The following is a 10,771-nucleotide window of genomic DNA, read 5'->3' as shown; positions in this document are numbered from 1 at the left end:
CGTGCAAAAAACTGGAAAACTCAACTGTAGAGATGCAAGAATTATCTATCTGTCTGTCTGTCTGTCTGTCTGTCTGTCTGTCTGTCTGTCTGTCTGTCTGTCTATCTATCTATCTATCTATCTATCTATCTATCTATCTATCTATCTATCTATCTATCTATCTATCTATCTATCTATCTATCTATCTATCTATCTATCTATCTATCTATCTATCTATCTATCTATCTATCTATCTATCTATCTATCTATCTATCTATCTATCTATCTATCATTGGACTACAGCTCCAGAATATCCCGGCCTGCATGGCCAATTTTGGGAATTTTAATTAAAAAATATAACATTTCCAATCTCCACCCCAGGGTTGTGTAGCTCCTAAGTTGCTTGCACACGGTGTTAAATACCCAAGAACAATTGTTTGTATGTGAGTACCACACCTGGCCTTTTTGCAAAAGGAAACAAGTTGTAAAAACTGAGGCAGCAAAGTGTTGCTAATTAATGAGTTGTCGCTTGCATTCTTTATTGTGTACCAGCTATGTGACTGGCACGCAACTAGGAGAGCAAGTGGCAACTTGTTAATTAGCAGCAATTCACCACTGTAATTTACGCTGGTATAAATCCAATATGGGATTGTGGCCATCATGTGCTAAGAATTGCTGTTGATTTAATCCTCTAGATATATTCTGGAATTTGTGAGTGCACGCCATTCAGCTGTTCCTCCCATCTTCCTGCAGCAGCAATTGCCACAAAAGTTACTTTTGAGAACTGTCCTAGGAGGTTGAAATGTTGTGAAAGTGGCTTTTGTGTGTTGCCATTTCTGATGTTAGATTTGTGTTCTTTGGTTCTCTTGCCTAGTGATTGCCCCATTTTCTCTAGGAAGAAAGGAAAGGGGTCCTGCTTGCAAAGAATAGCACAGGTCATGTTAGCAGAAAAATGACATGTCCTTGATGTTGGTTGTGATTCTCTTACAACATCATTATATATTTGTGCTTATTTTTGTTGTGATATTCTTATACATTTTTTAAAAAATGAATACATTAACAGAATATTAGTTTCATTTGTACCCACTGAGAAGTAATGTACGATTACCATATTTTGTAGGATTCTTCTTCAGGCCCAAAGTTGATATCAAACAACAACGAGAACAACAAAAGGAAAGAATAAGGGGTGATGCTTGTGGGGGAGATCTAGATGGGTTTCAGCAGGGGGCATAGTGTCATATTAGAAATACAGAAGATCTAACTTTAGAAGGAAACTGTTCTTTCACAACAAACTGAACAGCATCAATGGAATAGTATTGCTGGATGGGTCTGTGTTACATGTTTCAGCTGGATCCTCCATAATGATGCTCAGTCCCTGGTTCTTGGCCGATGTACACAACAGGCACTCCGAATTGAGGAAAGAGATTTTTTTTTGTTGTATCCTTTTCCATTTACAGTCCTGATAGCTTTCTGAATGGACATGCACAAAGTGTCCCAGAAAGAGGCAGGCATCAATTAAAAGCCTTTGAATCCAAACGAAAACCTCTGAATTTCCCAGAAGCAAAATTCAGAATCTTGAAGAATGGCACAATTTCCCCTAGCTCTGATTATATTAGGGTTTTTTTTGTGTGTGTTTTGAGAAACGGAAGTACTTTGTCTTCCATTATGCATTTCAAGTGGATTGTCTTTAACGAGAATGCACCAGACCATAAAGTGCTGGAACTATTAGTTTCCAGCCTCCCTTCTCCTACATATCTGTAATCTTTGCTTCCCTCAGTTTTTAAAAGTAAACAAGATACCACAATATTCTCTGATGAAGCTGCTTTCACTGTGTCCCACAGAGTATGCAAGTGGGATAAGGTATGGCTTGTCCTCACTGTAGGAAGAATTGGTCTTTGATCCTCCTGTGCCCATTAAACTTAGAAAATTCCTATGAAAATTAATGGGGCATTTAACCATCATCTGAAGGTGGTTTTCATTCTGATGAAGGAACTAGCTTCAGAAAGACACTACATTGCTACAAAAGGGCCAAAGTACAGGAATATATGCCTTTGAGTAGTTCAATGAGGAAATCGAAATTATTAGTTTTATTTCATTTTGTTATTGTCTTTAAAATATTTTTATCCCACCTTTCTCCTTAAATAGGATGTTAGGGTCACCATATACCCGCTAACTCCGAATCTGACAGAAATTTCTGCATAAAGTTTCTCTTGCGTTGGATAGACTTCTCATTTGGAGAGGGCTGGTAGGATAGTTCTCCAGAATTTAGACAGCTTGAAAGGTCAGATTGAGAAGACAAACCTGCCCCTCATAAAGCTTTTCCTTTATTTATTTATTTTATCACCACAGCCGCATTTTGCAACCAAGGCAGTGCAATGCTTTTAAGAAAGTCTCTCAGCTGGTGATTAGCAGTCTTCTTCCCTCAATACCACCTTTGAATGATGCTGTTCCATATTGTAGCATCATTCTGAGATGGGGTTCTGGGGACAAGTAGAAAGTCTGACGGACGGGCCTAATTACTGAAAAGGCCTGTTCCCCGTGCACAGCAACCTTAACGCTCCTATCAGCAGCCATGCCAGTGTATTATTAACATTCAGTAGTACATTTTTCCTTCAAAAATACTGAAGTTAGGACTGCCAGACCCCAGTGTAGTTCAAAATTCATGTACTATTCTTATGCCCTCTCCAATGTAACTACAAAGCATAAAAACACACACCTACACACACACACACACACACATGCACACCAATTCTCTCTATTGGGGTTCTCTTCCATAGTGTGGACAGTCCTTTCCATACAATACTGTGCACAATGATCCTTAAAGGTCCTAATGACCCCTCACCCCCAAACTAGAGGCTGAATTTGGGATGTGGTGTTTGGGGGCAAGGAGATCACTTTGATGCCTGCAGTTTTGAACTCCTGACATTCTGGTTGGCCATGGGGACAATATTTGTTCACTGTTCATTCATTGAATATTTATTTATTGAAAAAAATTCTGTGTGCAACTGTGCTGTTCAGACTCGTGCAATTCAAGGCAGACGTGTAGTTCTTTGTTGATGTCAGGAGCGATCTGAGGAGTGGAGCGGGAGGGTCAGCCGACAGGGCGTGGTTGTAGCCTAGGGCAGGGATCCCCAACCCCCAGTCCGTGTCCTGGCAGCGGTCCGCATCCTGGGCAGGACCGGGCTGCAGACACAGATTTCCTGTCCCCCCACAAGCGGCACTGCAAGCATGCATGTGAGCGCCCCTCCACAAGTGCACCATGCCCCTGCAAGTGCACCATACCCCCCACAAGTGTGCCACACCCCAACCAGTCCACGTTTGGGAAAAGGTTGGGGACCACTCTCCCAGGGGTTGCCTGAGTGAGTTTTCAGTCCTCCCATTCTTTAGGGAGGCTCTTTCTGTGTCCCCCCCCCTATATTTCTCATACTGTGCTATTAAGAATTCAGTAGGAAGAGGAAGGGAATTAAGGAATCGTCTTTGCAGTCATCATTCATTTATTATTTTTCTTACTGCTGTCTTCCTCTAAAATACAACCAACCAAAGAGAGGGGCCACTTGCAGAGAGAACTGCACAATGACACTTTATTCAGGCATAAATGAGCTGTGTGCCTAAAATTATTAATTTACTGTATTTCTTTTTATTTATAGGTCACCTTTCTCCTAATAAGGGGACTCCCCCAGTACTAGTGCGGAAGGGAGTGTCCTTGTCTTTCACTGCTCATTTCCTTATTATATAGTGACATGTCTTATTTCTATTCTTGAGGACTAGCCCCTCAAGCAAGAAAAAAAACACAAAGAAAATTGAGGGGTGAGGGTGTCCTGTGTTTGGGCTTCTCACATAGATCCTCTAGGTGTTTTTCTATAAGACTCACGGTCATGGACTGATGGTACAATTTGGTGAAGGTGATTTCCCCCATCTTTTATTTATTTCATTTTTATTGTTGTTAAACTCGCAGTGTGCCATTATAAGCTGGAGACTTTTCTTCACTGGTCAAGGGAACTCTTTTTAAAACAGTGAAACAAGCAGTTGTTTTAATCCAGAACAGCATCACAGGGATGCTGCTTGGAGTTTTGAAAGACAGGTGGGCCTTGAAGCGGAGTAGACATGGAAGCTGGGTTAGGAAACGTGCCAGGTATATAATAGATTCAGGGGTATTTTTCTAGATTGCAAAGTTCCATTTAGTGAAAATAGTAGATATACTGTACTCAATGATCTGGTAATGTTTCCAAATATAATTTCCCCCTCCCCCCAACTGACATATATGGCTCCCTGCTTTTACTGTCCTCACAACAGACCTGCAAGGCACATCATACTGAGATAGTGTCACTAGTCCAAGGCCACCCTTGGAGGTTCGTGGGTCAGCAAATAGGGACTTGAATCTAGATCTCCCAAATCTCCTTCTGGCTCTGCAAACACTGGAAGTGACAAGACACTTCTTTGGAAGCGTGGTGAGGATGATCGCAACACAGAGATGAGCCATTGCAACATAGAAGGCCAAGGGCGGGAAAAGAAGCCAACAAGCCTCAGCGTTGTTCTGTCTGTCTGTTTTAATCTCATCTTGAAATAGATGTAAAATGCACGGACACACGAAGTAAGAAAGCACCAGCCATCATTTGGTGACCTGTATGTGCATCGTATGCGCCAGACGCAGCCTCATTATTTTGTGGTACCACCCATCGTTGGTGAAAAAAAAGCTACATCGCATAAAAATGTAGCTGAGAACATTGATGTTGCAGTGTTCATTGTGAGTTGGCCTGAAAGAATAAGGAGGAAAAACCGATGAAATCAGGAGCATATTAAGACTCTTTATTGGAGATGGGCATGAACGGTGGTTCTGTAGTTTGGCATGGCTCAGCAATTTGGCTGCCCAGCTGTTCTGTGGGCACCTCAGCTTCCCAGCTGTGCCTCCTCAAGCAGGCGTCCACTCAGAGGCAGTGGCACCGTTTCCCAGCCCTACCGTCTCTGGGCACCGCTTCTAAATGGTTTCTTGCTTTTCTTTGTCCATTAAGCAACGTTTTCAACTAGTTTGTTTTTCAAACGACTCTACTACTCACCAAGATTTTATCCCAGCTTTGCTCGAGACAACCTTTTTAACACATGCAACATCATCTTTGATGTCATCATCTAAGAACTCTGGGAAGAATGTTAAGAGAGACAAATTAACAAAGAAAAACTTGATGCCCACATCTGGGTTTTAATCAAATCTCCAAAGATACGGGAATTGCTTATTTGATGCTGCGGGACATGTAAATCCAGAAGATGAGCTTCTGTGCTAATGTTAAAGAAAACTCTGTAGGCCACTCCGTTGTGACATAGACAGTCAGGATGATCCGTTAAGATAAATATAATTCCAATAATCCTTGATCAGTCTTGCTTAACAAACAAATGCTTTGAAATTAATTCACCAGATGGAAATTTCCAATAAATTTACTTATTTTTAAATCATTGTTTTTCTATATAAAGTTTGTCAAACAATGATGTCACCAGCACATACTTATAATACAGTTCACTGCTAATGAGTGTAGAATACAGTACAGTATCTCGTATTAAATTAGATGTAATACCCTATTTTAGTTTCAAAATATATATATATATAGCTACATTTCTTCATATATTTTCATATTTCCCCCTCTCTAACAAACCCACAAACATTGCACATAAAATAAGTACATAAAATAAGTGTATGTTAAATTATATAGAATATGTTTTATTGATTGAAATTTATGGAACTGCTATATAGTTCAGTTCAGTGGTTTAGGTATCTGCCTGTGGAGCCAGAGGCCGGAAGTATGATTCCCCACTGTACCTCCTTGACAGATTCTAGACTTGATGATCCATAGGGTCCCTTCCAGCTTTGCAGTTCTAAGACTGTTTCTTCTGCCTAGGGAGGTGTTGAAACCATTATGTGAGCCCAGGGTGAGCAGGTTTCCTCTCGTCTACCAGTAAATGTCAACAAGCATGTTTGTGCTCTCAAAATGTTGTCATGCTGGTTCAAAGTTCCAGTCACCCCACCCTAGTTATGGCTCTATATAAGTGGTTCCCAATTATGGGTCCCCAGATATTCATGGACTGCAACTCACAGAAGTCCATGCCAACACAGCTAGTGGTAAAGGCTTCTGAGAGTTGCAGTCCAAGAATATCTGGGGACCCAAGATTGGGAACCACGGTTCAACATCAAGTAGCAGGTTTGGAAAAAAAAAATGCTAGGAAAAGAAAAACTGCTGGACAGCTCATTGGTTTAGCACAGAGATGGGGGGTATTCATATACGAATACGAATATCCTCGCACAGGTGGAAATAACGAGGGTCCGGCCTGTCCATTCACGATTTCGCCGCTGCCGCCAACTCCATGGAAACTTCCTATCGCTCTGTTCTCCGCAATGGATTAGCCACTCTCCGACCTAGCAGAGAGGTTTGTCATCTTGCCTCCTGCCAGGACTGGGTAATCGATTGTGTACAACGGTGCAATAGGAAGCCTCTGCGGAGCCAGTGGCAGCGGCAAAATTGTGAGTTATTTCCACCTGTGCAGAGATGTTCGTATACGAATGCCCCCATCTCTAGTTTAGAATCTGGTTGCAGAGCCAGAGGGTTGGGAGTTCGATTCCCCACTGTGACCCCTTGACAAGGGCTGGACATGATGATCCATCCCTTCCAGCTCTGCAGTTCTAAGATGATGATGATGATTCTAAGATGATTAAGAAAAGAATGGTCAGATTTCATGGGAGAAATGGTTTGTCCAAATGACCTGAATTTCTAAAGCTCTATGCTGTTTCCCTACTCTTTTGAAATTTAAAGGGTGAGCCCTAGACTACACAATATAAAAAGAAAGAAGGGGATTGTTTTATCTGAACAGGGGCAGGAGTGGTTTCTGTCATCCCTGTGGGGATATAAATCAGCCTTTGAGCTGCAGGCTTAACGAGAGCAGTTTGCAAGGAATAATCTGGGGCTCCCAGGCCTGCTTCAGCCTCCGTGTCAATTTACTGTGAAAGTGGATTGTGTTCCTTGCATCAGATATAGCAAAGGCAGAAAGACAGAATCACACTCACTGTCGCAGTTGATCTCGCATTTGTTCAATGACTCCTCTTTCCCACTGCTGCACCATTCTCTGCCTTTCAGGTTGAAAATCCCGTAGTGTGGATAGCCATCGACGACGTCAAAGTACAGAGTATTCAATTTGCTTGGGTACAAAGCTATGCAGACAACTGGCAGGGAAGCAGAGTACCAAGATTGGAAATGCAAAACGATGCATTTTTCATGAAATCTGTTCTCAAAGCAATATTTAAAATTTGCTGAATTTGAGTTTAGTCCTCTCGGCAGAAACACCTTCTCGACTCAGAAACAAACCTGGAAAATACCTTCTCAACAGAAATACTTTCAGAATATTGAGATTAAGCATTCTGTTTTGATATGAATGGATTAAACATTGAGACTTTCCTCTTGCAATACTATAAAATTGCAAAGAGATTTTACTACTACTGCTGGTTTCATTTATATCCTACGAATCAGCAGACTCCCCTATTGTCTATATTCAAGTCTTTTCAAAAACGTTTTGAATTCCTTAACATTTTTTTTGAAGCTTGCCAGTTAGATGGGTTATTAATTATAAATTAGTCAATGGTTGAAAGCCAGTAAATCACAACCAGAGAAGTCCCATTGAATCAATAAAACATGCAATGAGTTGGCTCACCAAATCCTCACTAATTCGATGGTCTCCACTACTCTAGCTGCCATTCTGCTAATCCTGCTCTGCTGATTCTTTATTGCTTTTATTAGATGCTTGATTTTTGTATTATATTGTTAAAATATTGTTTGGCTTTGCTGTTGCCCATCCTGGGACTCTTTTAAAACTGCAGTTACAAATGGAATCAAATACATGAATAATGATCATTCCAATTTCCAAAATTTATCATATGAAAAGAAAGGATTATTCATTGGCAAATTGAGATAAAACTTCTCAAGCCATCATTGCAAATAAGCAGACAGACCAAGAAAAATACACATGAACTATACGCTTCATTCAGAATAGAAAGTGAAGAGGAAAGAAGACCCATGGAAACAGAGAAATAACTTAAGCATCATAGTGAAAAGAACAATGTGCAGGAAAAGTGAAACTCACAGTGCTTTACACCAATGTTTTGATGGTTATCCAATCCAAGGCTCCTCAGTAAGTAAAACAACTCACAGGGCTCGAACACTCTGGCTTCATTTGCTATGATGAGCAAGCAGAATAAGGAAGAGCAAAGCACCTTCATTTCTGCAGAAGGGCTGTGTGCCCAGAATTCCAGGGCTTTTATAGCCCATGGCTTTGATCTACAAGTGGTATTTTTATGTTCCCTGAGAGAGCCTAGCAAAACACCAACATGCTGGCACTTTCCATGTAGAGGAGAAGGTGGCTGTGGGTTCCAGAGGGAGGGATGGTCTACTTAGATGTCTAAATGAGGCTCAGTAGACAAGACCTCTGCCCAGATAGGGGGGAACTGGAGACCTCTTCCCCCAGATGGACAGCTGATGTCCCAAGATTGTAGGTAGATCAGGCTTCTCTAGTTGGAAGGCATGTCTAGCCAAGGCTTGGTAGATGAGGCCTCTAGCTTGGCAGTGACAGCAGGAGTCCAGAGAGAGAGAGAGTTGGTCCATATGTTTATCTTTGAGACATCAGCTCACGTGTATGTCTGAGAAGAGTCTACATATATTTGGTTCAATGGGATATATCCTACCATGGATTAATGGATAGGTGAGAGAGATAGGGAAGTGCATGTGGCTCTCTTGTGTCACTCGCCCCATCTATCGCTAGCTAGTGTGTGTGGCTACCAAACAACAGCCATCTCCAAACCCCTTCACTAAGTATGGGGTTTTGTTTAACTTGTAACAGGAACTCTTTCGCCCTGAAATATCCCTTTTACCAGGCAAACAGCACCCCCCCATCCACTGCGGCTGAAACTCTGGCACAACAAAGGGCCCATTTTCAAAGAGTAAGAGCATTTGATGAAACACACAGAGCCTATGTTATATGGGTGGCACAACCTTGACGGTGTGTCCCAGCATTGGCCAGAGTTGTGTGTGGAATAAGAAGCTGTTATTATTAATAAACAACAAAAAGATGTTTATTACGAAAAGAACAAGAAGAAAGTCCACTATACCAAGCTGTTATGTTCTTATCTTACAGCCGAGATCTCTTTTACTTTACTTCTCTCTTTCTTAGTAGCTTAAGCACATTACATTAGTTTTATTTAAGTTCCAGCAAAGACAGAATGTATGTCATTTCAGTTTCTTCCCCCAAAATCAAAACAAAAACAAGAAACATAAAACAAAAAGCCAAAAACCGCAAACCACAAACACCTCTGCTAACACTATGGATCTTAACAAATTATAGCTACACTGGAAAAAATGCAGAAAATACTAAGGGTGTGTGCTGGGCTGGTTTGTATTTTTTCCGATTGGCTACATGATGTAAAGGCAAATGTGAACCAGCCCTGAGTCACCCCCACAACACATAGTTTCCCCCCTCCACTCTTGGGGTTTCTACTTTTTCTTTTGAAAAACAGATAAATTTGCATCAGTTGAGGTACAGTGTGATCATTTGAACTGATATAGAAAAGCCACTGTGCCAGCACACACACACACACACACACACTTTAAAAAAAAATTGGAAGAGGGGGAAAGGACTCTTCACACTATAGTATATATTAGCCATTGGGGAAAGTGAGCGAGCTGGGGCTGGATAATATAATTTCTTTCTTTCTTTTTAAAAATAGCTTGGTGCCAGTGCTAATGTACAAGTGCACCCAGACAGGGGTGGGGGGAAAGAATGAGAAAAGAAAATGAGAAGGAAATCAGTATTCACTCTTTCATTTACTGCTTATTACAGTGTCCTGTAGCTCTTCTTGAGTTGTGCCACCTGTTGGCTACAAGACAGTGACATCAGCAAACTGCAGACAAGCAGCAAAAAGGGGGTGGGAGAAAGAGATAAGAGGCGAGTAGATAGAGTAGTAGCAGACAGAGTCAAAGAGCCCTTCCATGCTACAATGCCCAAACTTTGGATCTGATTGATTTTCTTGTTGTTCAGTGTCCTTCACTGGTGAAGAGAATCCATGATGTAAAAATGCAGCCTGAGTTTAGTCACACGATACTTGCACGCATGCATCACATCTGCACATACACCTGGGTGTGAGTGAGTGTCATCTGTCAAGGCTGGCCAATAACATTTTGCTCCTTGAGGGGATGGACGAGATGGCCCCCTGTTTTCATCCATGTATAGCAGCGTTTCCCCAACCTTATTAGCCCCCTGGACCGGCTGGGGAAGACAGGGCACCCTCCTGTGCTTGTGCACATGTGCGAAGGAGCGTGTGTGCACTTGCGCAAGTGCTTGTGTGCTCATGCGCATGAGCAAAGGGCAGCACAGTGCTTGTGTGAGCGTGCTTGTGCACAAGCACAAACAGGCTGTGTGTGTGGGAGTGCGTGTGAGGCTGGGGGGGAGGTCTCTCTCCGCAGCCCGGTCCAGCTCAGGCCATAGACTGGCACCAGGCCGTGGACTGGGGGTTGGGGACTTCTGGCGTATAGAACATGGACTGGACAGGCAATTGAGCTTCCTTTGGTGCTAGGGACGAGCCAACCTCTGGTTTTGCAACCAGATGCTTAAACCACTGAGCTATCCAGCACTTCCTTCCCCCAATCTGGATTTAGCACTAATATGCGTCTAATCAAACTGATGGAGAATGTGTGCCATCAGTTGGAGAAAGACCTACCCTTCTGTTTCTTCAGGGTCTTTCAATAGCTTAATCATTCTGAATTGACTT

This window comes from Pogona vitticeps, chromosome 2 (genome assembly GCF_051106095.1).
Source record: "Pogona vitticeps strain Pit_001003342236 chromosome 2, PviZW2.1, whole genome shotgun sequence".
Classification (NCBI taxonomy): domain Eukaryota; kingdom Metazoa; phylum Chordata; class Lepidosauria; order Squamata; family Agamidae; genus Pogona; species Pogona vitticeps.
Note: the sequence above shows the minus strand (reverse complement) of the source record.